The sequence below is a fragment of the Miscanthus floridulus genome, chromosome 1 (genome assembly GCF_019320115.1).
Source record: "Miscanthus floridulus cultivar M001 chromosome 1, ASM1932011v1, whole genome shotgun sequence".
NCBI lineage: Eukaryota > Viridiplantae > Streptophyta > Magnoliopsida > Poales > Poaceae > Miscanthus > Miscanthus floridulus.
In genome coordinates this window covers 129,105,833-129,120,920 of record NC_089580.1, presented here as the reverse complement: position 1 = coordinate 129,120,920, position 15,088 = coordinate 129,105,833, and positions in this window count along the sequence as shown.

Here is a 15,088-nt window from a genome sequence, read left to right as displayed (position 1 = left end):
CCGAAACTCCTTCCCGGACCGGAGCGGACCATGGAAACTAACCCATCAACGCATCCACGGGCTGTCCAAAAAACATGGACAATCCGAAACAGATACGGTCGCAGATACGCAAAGATCCGCATACCTACGACCGTATCTCTTTCGGACAGGAGACGCCTAACTAGGTTACGCGTGGGCTACGACAGACATGCGCAAAAAGAGGTTATTTATACCTAGGGTGTCGGTGAAGTAAGGCTTGCGGGGCAGTGGCGAATCGGCGCAGTGGCGAATCGACGCAGTGACGGCAGAACCGCGACGTCGACGAAGACGATCGGGGTCCTCCGGGTCCCCTCCGACGTACTCTTCTCCTGCATAAAAAGACAATAGGTTATTTTTTGTTCAAAATTTCGGCAGCACCTCCCCTGCACGGGGAGATTTCCAAAACCTGCAAAAAAACGACACGATGGCCGACATTCACAACGGCACGAAGGCCGACAACCACAACGGCACGAAGGCCCTCATATCAACTTACGGCACAAAGGCCCACACAACCAAAACGGCACGAAGGCCGACAACCACAACGGCACGAAGGCCCTCATAACAACTTACGGCACGAAGGCCCACACAACCACATACGGCACGAAGGCCGACAACGAGAGTTTTACCTAGGGTTGCGGTGGAGTCGGGCGTCGCGGTGCGGAGGTCACTTTCTTCTCCGGCGAGGTCGAGCGGCGTTGGAGTACTCCTCTCCCCCTCTTCCCTTTCTTCTCTCCTTTTCCCCTTCTTCTCCTTCTCTTCCCCTTCCTCCTTCTCCTCTTCTTCTCCTTTTCTTCCCCTTCCTCCTTCTCCTCTTCTCCTTCTCTTCTTCCTCCAACTTCACCCTCTGCCTCCTCCCCTCCAACAGCAGCCGACGATGGGGGCGGCCTGGGGGCTGGGGTTGGGGCGGGAAGGCCGGTGAGGGGGAGCCACCGGAGGGCCGGCCAGGGCAGTCGACCTCCCCTTGCTCGACGGAGACGGGGAACGGAGGCAGGGCGCGACCTCGGCCGCCACTGGGCGTGGTGGGGCGGCGGGGCGCGCTGGGCGGCCGAGGGCGGGGCGGCGGGCGCGTGGCAGCGGGCGCGCGGCAGAGGGCACGTGGCGACGCGGCAGTGGGCGCGCGGCGCGGTGGTGGAGGCGCGGGGCGACCCGCGTGCACGCGCGGCGGTGGGGCGCGCGGGGCTGCCGGGCTCGGGGCGGCCGGGCGCGCAGCGGCGGCCGCGCGGTGGCGGGGCTAGCGGCGGCGGTGGTGGAGGCACGGGGCAGCCCGGGTGCGCGCGCGGGGCGGCCGGGCTCGGGGCAGCGGGCGCGCACAGCAGCGGGCGCGCGGCGGCGGGCGCGCGGCGGCGGGGTGCGCGGCGGCGGTGGTGGACGCGCGGGGGCCGGCCGCGAGCGGGCGCGTCGGGAGGGAGACGGTCGACGTTTTTTTTTAAATTTCCGATCGGGAATTTGGGCTGCGTCCTGATTTAGGGTTCGGTCCTTTGCCGAGGGCCCAGATGCACGGCCCTCGGCAAAGATTTTTTATTTTTTATTTTTAAAATTCTTTGCCGAGGGCCACGGGGAAGGCCCTCGGCAAAGAGCCCTCAGCAATTTTTTTAGGGTTCGGTCCTTTGCCGAGGGCCCAGATCCACGGCCCTCGGCAAAGATTTTTTATTTTTATTTTTAAAATTCTTTGCCGAGGGCCACGGGTCAGGCCCTCGACAAAGAGCCCTCGGCAATTTTTTTTGGTTTTTTTAGCCCAGTTTTTTTGTGGTGCTACAATACATTGTTTTGAACTCAATTTTAAAATTTAGGCCAATTTTGATTTTGTTTTGTATATTTCCTTAATTTATTTTGATTCTTTGATTTTTTTTGAATATGTCAAATTTGAACTGCAGGTGCATGGAATATTGCAATGTAGTGTTTCGAAAAATGTTATTCATGTTAATTGGTGCATGTTGAGTCCCTATCCACGAGCTCGCATCAAATTTTCACGCATCTTGTTCGCGTAACATGGCGACCGACTTGCCGGGAAAGTGTTTTAAAATGATATAAAATCCATACGAAGTCCGAAAATCACGAAACTTGGCGAGATGTCATGTTATCACATGTGTAGGCTGTGGTAAAAAATTGAGAAGGCTTCGAGCGAGTTGCGACGTCGGATGCCTGAAACCCAGACATCTCCACATGTGCCGAGGGCCGTTCTTTGCCGAGGGCTCCTAGGTCTGGCCCTCGGCAAAGAGTCTCTTTGCCGAGTGCCCGATATTTGGCCCTCGGCAAAGCCTCAGGCCCTCGGCAAAGCCTCAGGCCCTCGGCAAAGTACGCATTTCCAGTAGTGACAGGCGGCCGGCGACGAGGCCGGCGCGGCGGGCTTGAAGAACTCAGGCGACGTGGACATGCTGGCTTGTATTGTAGCTAGTGAGGTGGTGGTGGTGAGCTGAGCCTGAGCCTGAGGCGTGTAGAGCGAGTGGTAGTCACGTCACGCGAGCGAGCGAGGTGGTGGACTGGTGGTGTTGCTATATATGAAGTGTTACGACTACTAAGAGTTGCTCTCATCTGAGAAAGCTCCCATGACGGGAACCGCTCCCGCTCCCATCTCCCGATCTTGTTCGAACCGTCGGCGCCATGCGAGCGAGGTGGTGGACTGGTGGTGTTGCTATATATGAAGTGTTACGACTACTAAGAGTTGCTCTCATCTGAGAAAGCTCCCATGACGGAACTGCTCCCGCTCCCATCTCCCGATCTTGTTCGAACCGTCGGCGCCATGGGCGGTTGCCTGCGTGCATCTCCCCGTGGCGTCGTACGGGTATATAAATATACATCATAGATCAATGAAAGAACTCTCTCTGGTTTATTTGCAATACACTGTGTTCCATTTACATTCTAGTTTTCATGCGTTATCAGCACGCTACGCTCGCGATCTGCGCTCTCGAGAGGGAGTTCAAAAGGAGGAAACGAAGGCCGGCGAGACCAAGTTCGTGAAGATCCAAAGGTATCATGCCTCCAATGCGCTACGTACCTTCGGAGATCCTCGTCGTCGATCTCGTCTTCTTGATTCTCCACCAAGCCATCGATATGAATATCCCGTTCAACCACCGCTACATCCGCGCCGAACTCCTCGAGTCCTCGACATGTTCCACTACCTCCTTGGCAAACGCTAGGCCGACGAACGCCGGGGTAGGGGAAGGGGACAAGGACTTTGGATGCGCGTGGGTTGTCGTCATCGTGCCGTCGATGCTCCAGTGGCCCCTGCGCCACCGCCCTCACCCGTCTACCCCGAGCACGGACTGGGACCGTGTCCGCCGTGGTTGCCGCGCTACTGCGTTGAACACGGCCACGACCCCTGCCCGCTTCGTGAGCCTCCAGCGCCTCCAGCCCCTCTAGCCCCGGACGTCGCTAGTCCCTCTAACTAGGCCGGCCCTGTGGCGATGGACGTCGAGTCGGCGACGCCGACTCCGTCCCTCACCGTGGCAGGCTTGAGGAGGAGACGGAGCCGCTCTCCACCAACAATCCCGGCCCGCCACTCCACCCCGGCGCGCCGCATTGTCGACGACTCGGAGCTCGCCCCCCCCCCCGCCTCCATCGTCTCAACCAGCTGCAGTGCTCCGACGCCGCAAGTTTTGAAACAATTTGGTCTACTCTTTCGGGTGACTACCTTTATTTATTTTCAAATTGGCCATACATAAGGTAGTACCATAGTACTACTGTGGGATTTTCATCCTCAACGTGCGTACCAAATTTGATTATAAATTATGCAAGGTCTACACCTAAGTGATTACCGTGTAATTCTTTTTCACATTGGCCATACACAAGGTAGCACCATAGTGCTACCGCAGGATTTCATCCTCAAAGTGCGTACCCAATGATGAAAAATGAATTAAACAAAGTTAACACCATCCGTGCTTGACTATGTTATTCCATAAATGAAGAATGTCCCTCTATTTCAAGTCTACCTTGATTAACTACATTTCACATTGCTTATTCAACATTGCCAAGGATTTTTAACAAATCTATGGCCCTACAAATGTAGGCACAATGGCCACCAAAGAGTTCGAGGCTCTCGCTCTTGATGGCCGCAACTTGCCCATCTTCCCCACATGGGTGATGGATCTCAAAGTGAGTCTATCGTTGCGTGGAATATACGAGGCAATTGCCCCTCCTCAAGAGGGTGTAGCCCCATTGGCGGCGCCTCTCAAGGAACCACATCCATCCGGATCTCAAAGCTGAGTATCTGATGGAGGAAGACCCACGCGCTCTGTGGCTTGCTCTTCAAACACGGTATGAACAACAAAAAGCAGTCATCCTACCAGAGGCTATAAATGAGTGGAATCATCTCCGTCTACAAGATTTTAAATCTATGGGAGAGTTCAACCATGCTGTTCATAAACTCAGTGCTAAACTGAAGTTTTACGAAAAGGAGCCAACCGATGCGGAGAAAATTGAGAAGACATTGTCTACCATGCTTCTCGCTCAGATGATCCTTCAGCAACATTACCGTGAAAGAGGTTTCACTGTTTATTTTGAGTTGATTAAGACATTACTTCAGGCAAAAAGGTATAATGAGCTCCTACTTTGGAACTCCAACCTACGTCCCGTGGGCACTAAGCCTTTGCTAGAAGTACATGCTAAAACTCAGAATAAGCAGCAAAGAATGCTACTAACTCTAGCAATCCTAAAAACTTCAAAGGGAAGAACAAGTGCAAGAGACGGAGACAACGTAAGTATCGTGGTGCTAACAAGGAAAAGGATGTTTCTAAGTCGGACAATAAGAAGCCTAACAAGTCTAGCACTTATGACAAGTGTGGCTGCTACAGCCACCCGACTCAGAAATGTCGCACCCCTAAGCACTTTGTGGAATTGTACTTGAATTCCGTGGGACGAGGACGCTCCAATCAAGGACGTTCCAATCAAGGTGGACAATTTGAAGAACACTTCAACTCCCAACCTGATGTCAACATGGAACAAGCTTTCTGACTTGACATCCCTATGCAAGATGCCCCCGGGTGCTCATACACCGCTCCTGCAGGAACAAGCAACACCAAGGCACCGCCACCACCTGATGGGAACACTACTGATGAGGAGAACATGATCGTGGAGTTTGCCACTGGCGACATCTTTGGAGACTTTAACTAGACTCCTGCACTTTGAGATACTTTGCTACCTTATGTTGTTATTGTGGATTATGTTTGATTGTGGATGTTGTAATAGGCTAGTTGTTGTCCGTACTTGATAAAGCACATTGGGTATTGTAATTTGTGTTATGCACAATTGATACCTATATGTATTATATGTATTCTATATATATTTGTTGAGAATTACATATTCAAATTCTCCATTTTGTATAGATTGTACGGGAGTCGATCTGATGGATGAGGAAATGTGCCTAGTGGACAGTGGTACCACTAACTCTATACTCAAGGAGATAAAATATTTCTAAACTCTCACAAAGAACAAAGGAAATGTTTTAACGATCGCTGAACGTGATGCTGTAATAGTTGGCACCGGTCGGGCCACTATTATGCTCCCTATGGGTACATCGCTAACAATTGAGGATGCATTACTATATCCCGATTCAACGTGTACCCCATTGAGTTATAGAGATATCCGTAAGAATAGATTCCATGTGGAAACTCATGCGGACAACAATGAGGAGTTTCTTCTCATTACAAAAGATCACGGATATGACAAAGAGACACTTGAAAAAGTTCCCTGACTCCCGTATGGATTGTACTACACATACATCAAACCCGTACCACATGTTGCTTACAAAGTAATTTTCAAAATGTTAACGCATTCCAAACTTGGCATGATCGCCTTGGCCATCCTGGCATCGGGATGATGAGGAAAATTATAAGCAATTCTGTTGGTCATACTTTAAGTGATGCAAAATTTTTCCAATCCTCAGATTTTGTGTGCACTGCATGTGCCACGGGAAAATTAATTTTGAGGTCCTCTTACCTCAAAATTCATGTCGAACCTCTAAAGTTCCTTGAACGCATTCAAGGTGACATATGAGGTCCCATTCAACCATTGTCTGGGCCGTTCAGGTATTTCATGGTTCTCATAGACGCATCTACACGATGGTCTCATGTGAGTCTCCTCTTCACAAGGAACCATGTATTTGCTAAGATTATTGCACAAGTTATCAAACTTAAAGCACAATATCCTGAACATCAAATCTGATCTATCCGAATAGATAATGCTGCTGAATTTTCCTCACGTGCCTTCAATGATTATTGCATGGCCTTAAGGATTCAAGTTCAGCACTAGGTCCCATATGTTCATACTTAAAATGGGTTGGCAGAATCTCTCATCAAGAGAGTGAAACTTATTGCAAGACCATTACTACATAATTGTAATCTACCAACATCTTGTTGGGGTCACGTAGTCTTACACGCTGTTGACTTAATTCAATTGCGTCCAACTACATACCATGCAACCTCCCCGTTGCAACTTGTACGTGGAAATAAACCAAATATTTTCCATCTGCGGATGTTCGGCTGCGCTGTATACATACCGATCTCACCACCGCAACGTATATCTATGGGCCCACATAGGAAATTGAGGATCTACGTGGGATATCAATCTCCGTCGATCATTAAATACCTAGAACCCCTTACAGGGGATGTATTTACTGCCCGATACGCTGATTGTATCTTCAATGAAGATCATTTCCTGGCATTAGGGGGAGGAATTGAAAACCACAAACAATGCTAGGAAATCAATTGGGAGGCCATAGACATCTCCAATTCAGATCCACGTACATCTAAAACTAAACTTCAAGTTCAGAAGATCATCAATTTGCAACACATTGCAAATAACATGCCAGATGCATTTGCTGATTACAAGGGTGTTACAAAATCCTACAATCCTGCGAAAAATGTGCCGGAAAGAGTAGAGGTACCAAACAAAACTACTCAACTCCCAAGTAAGAGGGGGAGAAGTATGACTATTTCCACGGATGCAGCTTCTAGCAAGCAAAGGAAAGGGGGAAACAAAATTCCCAACACAACAAATGCAACTCAACCTCATGTTGAGAGACACCCTGTGGATGTTCAACCTTCACATCCCACATCAACAGTGCACTCAATTACTAATGTTGGGACATCGAAACACCCTGATGCAATCATATTGGGAAATAATGATACATCACAAAGGGTGTGTGAAATTTCCATCAACTACATTGAATCTAGAGAATCATATGACAGAAAGTCAACAATTGTCGACATCTATTCCGCTGAAGCAATTGCAGAAATCATCCAAAATGATCCAGATCCTAAGACTATGGCAGAGTGCCAAAAGCGCTCGGACTGGAATCAATGGAAAGATGCAATTCAAGCGGAATTATCCTCGCTCTCCAAAAGAAAGGTATTCACTCATGCAATACCTACACCTCGTGGAATCTTCCCGGTGAGATTCAAATGGGTTTTCGTCTGGAAACAGAATGAGAACAATGAGGTTGTGAGACATAAAGCGAGGCTTGTAGCACAAGGATTCACGCAGAGACCCGACATTGATTTTAATGAAACATATTCTCCAGTTATGAGTGGAATAACATTATGATATCTTATATCTTTGGCTGTTCAAAATCGTCTATCTATGCAGTTGATAGACGTAGTGACCGCATATCTATATGGGTCACTTGATCCAGATATATATATGAAGGTTCCCGATGGAATCTCTATACCAGATCAAAACGCAAATCGCAACACGTACTCTGTAAAGCTTCAAAAGTCACTCTATGGCTTAAAGCAGTCGGGAAGAATGTGGTATAACCGACTTAGTGAGTTCCTTCTGTAGAAGGGATACACTAACAATGATGATTGTCCATATGTCTTCATAAAAAAGTCCCAAACGGAATTTTGCATAATATCAATGTATGTTGATGATTGAAATATCATTGGCAACCCACAAGATATTGATGAAGCATGCAATCATTTAAAGACGGAATTCGAAATGAAGGATTTGGGTCAAACCAAATTTTAGCGTAGAGTGTCTTTGATATAAAGCAAGAGACTCAAGAGACAAATGAGAGTGGAAACTCTTATCATTATATATATATAGGGAGAGTATATTCAGTAGTCAGCTACAAAATAAGTTATTCTGTAGCCACCTCTATTTACGATGATTTTATATATTAATTTACGATAATGTCAATACATATTTACGATAGTTGGGTTACTATAACACATGGGGATATTTACCATAACGTTATAGTAAGCCACTTAGTAAGGAGTTACTATAATCTCGTAAATTAACATAATAATTATCGTAACTCAAAGTGGCTACAGAATAAGTTATTTTGTAGCCAGCTACAAAGTAGTAGTTATATATATATATATATATATATATATATATATATATATATATATATATATATATATATATATATATATATATATATATATATATATATATATATATATACAAAGTAGTAGTTATATACAAAGTAGTAGTTATATATATATATATATATATATATATGTGTGTGTGTGTGTGTGAGAAAGGACACTTCAGAAAGGGGTGTCTTATAAGAGAGCGGTTGATCACTATAAAGTGAATCATAATAACATGAAGGAAGGCAGGAAGGAGGAAGAGAGAGAGACAGGAGCAGGCGGCGTGGCCGCATCCGCGTGGGTGATGGATGGATGAATACGATGATTGGCTTGCGGTGCAAGAATGGAAGGAAAACGTTTTTTCCTTGTCGCGTGGAGGACGGAGGAGGAGGGAGGCCTGGTTATCCCCGGAGCAAGCAAGGAAGGAAATCGAGGAAGGTGCCAACTGCCAAGCGCTTGATTGGATTCCATTTGCCTTTTCAATTTTTCAACGTGTGAACACCGCGTGTATGTGCGTGGCGCCTCCCTGCTGCCGGGCGCGATCGATGCGCTGCTTGGCTGCTGCTATCCTGCCGCTCCACCGCTGCTGGGCGTGATGCACACCACTGCTCGCTCGGCTTCAGCCCTACCGTGCTTCTCCTTGCCTTCATCAGCGTCTAATAAATCGCGAGCGCTCGTCATACAGTCATGCGGTTCATGCATATGCGTGGGATTTCTCGTTTCAGTCATGAGGATCGAGTTTGGTTCTTGCTGTACTGCAGCGTGTTGGCGTCGTCTACTTTTTATAGGCCGGGTCAGGTCTGGATCAACCCAAAGTCCCAAACTCTATCCCAACAAACTCGATCGGAATTGAATCGTGCGTTGATGGGGATTGAATATCTTATCTTACGCTAAAAAAATTGTAACATCATCGTCTACCAGATGATACTAAATCTCGTCTATTTATGTAACACCAGGTCCGGCGTCCACCAAGCATGTCAAACTCGTATCTCAAACGTTAATGATAATGTCAGGTTATGGGATCTAGTTGGGACAGTATATTTCACATGCCTGAAATTTTACATCTAATCAGGCAATGATTCTCATTCATTGGATTTAAATCAGATGGCTTGAGAGCTTCTTCTTTCTTGATTTCTTCCATTCAGTTGTCAAGTGATTCTCATTCATTGGATCTAAATCAGATGGCTTTGGAACGTTTTCTTTATTGATTTCTTTCGTTCAGTTGTCAGGTGCCTTTGGTTTTGCGTTTTGACGCACCTGCACTCTAGGAAGCGTGTAATATGTAACCAAAATAGACTTTGGATGTTGTCGGATTCACCTAAATTCACATGGGTTATGATAGATTGGGTTGGAATTTAGTTCAAATTTTAGCCCGCTCCGATGCGAATCTAACACATCCAAACAAGCAAAGGCGGAGGGCTCGGTAGGGCAAGGTATGTAGGCTCCTGCGCGTATGCCCACCCCCGAGTCGCCCCGGTACTCGCAGCCATGGATGCAAAGTCCTGCTGCAGTGCTGCTGATTCGTTGAAACGGTTGAAGTGCACCACGAGGAAGAAGATAACCATGACTGGAGTCAGGAGAATAGACGAACCGTTGTTCAGCTTTTGGGCCTTGACTCCTTGTGGCTTGTGGGCTGCGGTCATATGGTCCATGGACAGCATATTGCCTGCCAATGTGCCACTAATTACAGGCTACAACGGCCGTTCGTTTCCAAAAGTCCATGGACTGCATATTGACTTCACTTTCACTTGTATTTTTCTATAATTCTATTTATGTTTTTACTTATATATTTTGTGCTTGATGAATCACGGTATCTTGTGTATAAACCATTTGAATGAGCAATATTACTTTGTTATCTATGTTATCGATTTCGCTATACCTTAATTTTTTCCTGTCCTCCGCCACTGCAAACAAGGCCATAAGTGGGCCGATCTCCACAGCTATACATGCAGGGTTCAGACGGATCCTAAGTAATCTCACGTGATTTCACCTTCATCCCTCTAAAAATATGTTTCCTTCTCCAAATTATTTAGCACCAATCAAAACTTCGTCACTTTCATTCAGAAACCACTCACGATTAAATATTTGACTCAATCAAAAATATTTAACACGCAGGTCCCATCTGTCATAAGCTCAACCATATTGAATAAATGGACTTGATATAATATGCGCTAAATAAATATACATAATGATTTTGTCACACCTCGAACGTGATTATTTAAATAATCATCAAATAGTACTAGAGTTGCACTTTTATTTAGTACTAGCAAATATACAAGTGCGGCACGCACATGTTTATCAAAAACATCATTACCCAATTAATATTACGCTAGAAAGACTAAATCATTAGCTTCAATGAGATTGAGACTCCATGAATTTCCATTCCTTATTTCTTAATGCATATATCAATTTCCATTCCTTATTTCTTAATGCATATATCAGTAAAGACGACAATGAGATCAATAGTGTCCAGACGCTTACTTATGATAAAAATATGTGTCTATATATATGAGCAAAGAACCCTAACCAATTAGCAATATAACGAAGATTGGATAAGAATAGAAAAGAAAATACCTAACCTTCACCAAGTCGTGCTTTATTAATTTGATGATGAAGGGATCGATCGATCTACAATTATAAATATATTTCACATTTAATTCGATAAATTCATTTTATAGTTATGTGTACCAAGATTCAAGAAGCCACAACGCTCTTCATAAACAATTGTGACTTGATTGACTGACTACATGTCTAAATGTGATCTGAGGGACGGAGGGAATTAGGGCCGGGAATACCTGAGGCTTGTTGTGCTTTGTACATGCGCTTGCTTAGTTGCTGCGTCTGCCGTCGTTGTGTCTGTTGGAGATTATCCCTACTAGAGAACAGACTTTAGAACGATGTCTCAATTTAGTATTAGCCTCGACATTTTTTTGCCCCCGGGACTAAAGGACCTTTAGTCCCGGTTAGTAATACCAACCGGGACTAAATGTTCTTTTATTCCCAGTTGAAGCCACCAACCGGGACTAAAAAGTCCTCCAACCTTTAGTCCCGGTTGGTAATACCAACCCGGACTAAAGGTAGACCCTTTAGTCCCGGTTGGTAACACCAACCGGGACTAAAGGTCCTCCGATGGGTTAGTTCAAAAGGAAATCATCCCATCCATTGTTAGATGTGTTGTGTAGGTGGGGTGGTAAGCTCCGCGCGAGGCAGTGCATGAGGTCTTGGGTTCGAATCTCGGAGGCGCAGCGGTGGGAGGCATTATTTTTTTTAAAGCTGGGATGATCTTAAACCGGGACTAAAGAACAACACTTTAGTCTCGGATCGCTAGTTCCGGTTGGGAAACCGGGACTAAAACCAGTTCCCAACCGGGACAAGATATCAAATCTGTAGTAGAGGAGACGTTGTCCCTGCCTCAATGGACTTTGGCCGCCGAACGAAGCCTGCAAGGCAGCGGCCAAACACCCAACACCGAGACACCAACAGGCAGCCGACAGAGCGGCGATCGACGAGCCGAGGACACCTCATGTAGAGGAACTCCTGTACATACACATGCACGCATGCACATGTTGTCAAGATACAGCAATTCATTGGATCTCCACGGGGCACAACTGAATCAATCGATCACGTGTTCGTTGGAGACGATGACATGGATCGTATCTTAGTCCGACTAAGGTTGGGATTTTGGAGGAATATGGGATACGGGGTTACGGGGTTGGTTTACATCTTACATGTAAGATCTTGATGACGGGATGCTCATATAGCACGAAGTCTAGATCGAACGGTTATTATAGAGAGAAAGCCCCCTTAAAAAACTCGCTTTTTTATAGTGTGATAGATCGATACAAGTGACTTGAATTCAGGCAATGACCAGCCCACACAACCTCATGGACCTATGTCAATGTAAGACCTACACTTGGCCATAGTGGACCAAGCGACCTTGACTGCGGTTGTCGCTCCAGAACGTTGTGAGGTAGTTGGATATTATTTTGTTCCTATTACAACGTACGTGCATAATCTAGTCGTATGTTTATATGTTTATTTATAACAAAGGTAAAATCATAAAGTAATAGGAGTAAAATCATAAAGGATAAAATTGTAAAGTAGAGAGCGCCGCCCTAAAAAAACTCGCTCTTTTCCGATGTGATGATGATGATGATATATTATATCTTGATGAAAGACTCAGATAAGATAACATCTTACGGACGATGGAAGGCTTTGATAAGATGACGTCAAGATTGAACGATTATTATAGAGGAAGAGCTCTAAAACACACTTTTTTATAGTGCAATTTTACATTCGTTTTAATCTATGTTTGAACATTTAAATGTAAATATAGCTACAATATTTTTTAGTAGTTGTAGTGTCGAGTTCGTAAACCCGGGGTCCCTCAGGGACCGGCTTCCATGCCAAGGCTCGACCCGAGAGTCTAAAAACAACAGGGCAAAGGGGCGGTCCAACAACCGACCGAAAGGCCTGACCCAAGAAGAGCAACGCCTGCTCGTCAGCTACTGCGGCCCACCTATCCGACCGGAGCGCTCGATTCGGGCTCCAGCCGCCTCCGGACGGCCTCTCCGATCGGAAGGCCTGCCCCGAGCCCTACTTCCGACTCCGACCCCGCGTCTCTCCGACCGGGGTACGTAAGAACCCTGCTCGCCGCCCTTCTCCGACTGGCGCAACCTAAAGCCGACTGGGGCCATCCGACCAGGGACGCCCGCTCGCAAGGGACCAGGGACGAACGGAGAAAGCAGCACGCGAGTCAAACCACGGTACAGGGACCATACCCTGTACACATACGGGAACAGTGTTCCACAACCACCCTGACACAAACAGTATTGTAGACGCTGACATTTATCCCTACAGTATTGTAGGCGCCGCTGGACTCCCGTACGACAAAAAGCCCCTCACATGCCTTTGGGCATCAATAGTGTTGTAGGCGCCGGGATTCATTGTACCCGGTAAACATGGTGAGACTCCTCACATGCCTCTAGGCATCTAGCAGTATTTTGCAGGTACCGACGTCAACCCTTCCTGAAGAAGACAACACAACCTCCCACGTGCACCTGACATTCTACAGTGACATCAACAGTGTTATGGGCGCCTACCATTATCCAATCCTCATCGGCGTGGGCAACAAGGCTTAAAAGCATCCATACCCTCTCCCTCTCACCTGTAAAGCCATCCCCTTCATCTATAAAAGGGGATGCACTCCCTCCAATAGGGGGACCGATTATCCAAGCTCAGGTCCTTTAGATTCATTAGTCCAATAGCTCACAACCATAGAACCGCCAGGTTCGGACCTCAAGCACACGCTTGAACACTTAGCTCATAGCGGAGTTCTCGTCGCTCTCGGCCCTTCCGACCGGAGCCGACCGGGCCTCTGGTACCCCCCATCTTTCTCCTTCTCGTTTGTAACCCCACTGTAGACTTCGAGCACCTGGGCTCAAGAATAAAGTCACCGACCGACCCAAACTAGACGTAGGGCATGTTGCCCGAACCAGTATAAATCCTGTGTCATTGAGTGCTAGGCCACATCCGATCATAACGTACAGTAAAACTACAAATATTCACTAGTTGGTCACTTTCTATACCAACAGTTGGCGCCGTCCGTGGGGAAGACGCTGTACGTTCAACACTTTTTGGTCATCGGATGGCCCATTTTTCCGCCACCCTCGCCGTGGCGGGCTCGAGCGATACGATTCGCTCCGGCTCGCTGGAATCTCCCGTACCCTCGCCTGCTGGGATACGGGTTCCACCCATTTTCGAGCCACCCCAGGCCTTCCTCTTCAGAAGCCTAGACTTCGTCGCCGACTGGCTCGGCGTACTCCACCTCCGCGAGGAGACTCGTGACCCGGCACCCATCGGAGAGACGTCCTCCATCGACTTCGGGACGCGCGACGTCGACGACGCGGCATCTGCACTTCATTCCAAGCAAACTCTCTGCTCAAACCCCACTGTAAGTAATACACGTACTCTTATTCACCCTTTATTTACTATCTCCCACCGATCACCCAGAGGGACTGCACCGCCTACACCACAAACACTGTATGATCGGTTCCCCTATGGCCTCACGCCCTCCACGGATGCTTACGCTCAGGGGCTCCGAAGGGCGCTGGCACCATCCCCACTCACGTCCGAATTCGTAGGAATGGCAGGCTTCGCTCCTGTCGTTTCCCATGAACTCCCGGATAACGAGGGCGAGAGCGACGGTTCCAGCATCGGTGATGTGGCGCCCCGCCACCGTCCGTCCTGGGAGTGCGCTATGGTGGACGGTCTAGGACAGCCACCGGTGGTTGTGGAGTCTATGCAAACTCACACCCCTCCGGACCCGTGTGCGGAGGCCCTCGTGTCTGCGCAAGCGCACACCGAGGAATTACGACAACGACGACAGAACCAGCCGCCACCTGCGCCGACACGGTCGGTGTGGCACGTTGCGCCCCATGCGCATGGCCCGACGGGTGGCGCCCGGGGTCGCGCTCATCAGGTCCAGCACGACATCATGAACAAGGGGAACGATGTCCCACAATTCACCCAGGCCAGCCAGAATATCGCTGCTGCAGCAATGCTTCCGCGCGGTGTTCCCAAGCCCATCAACCCCTAGGAGCGGGCAGTCTACCGAAACCTTCGGGTTCTAGTAGAGGCCGCCGCCGTCCAACAGGCGGAAAGCTCCATGTCGTGACTCCGACCTGCGCCCTCTCTCCCCACCGGGGGACAGGGATGCGCCAGCTAGATCGCTCCGTTCGCTCGCCGCTGCAGCCGAT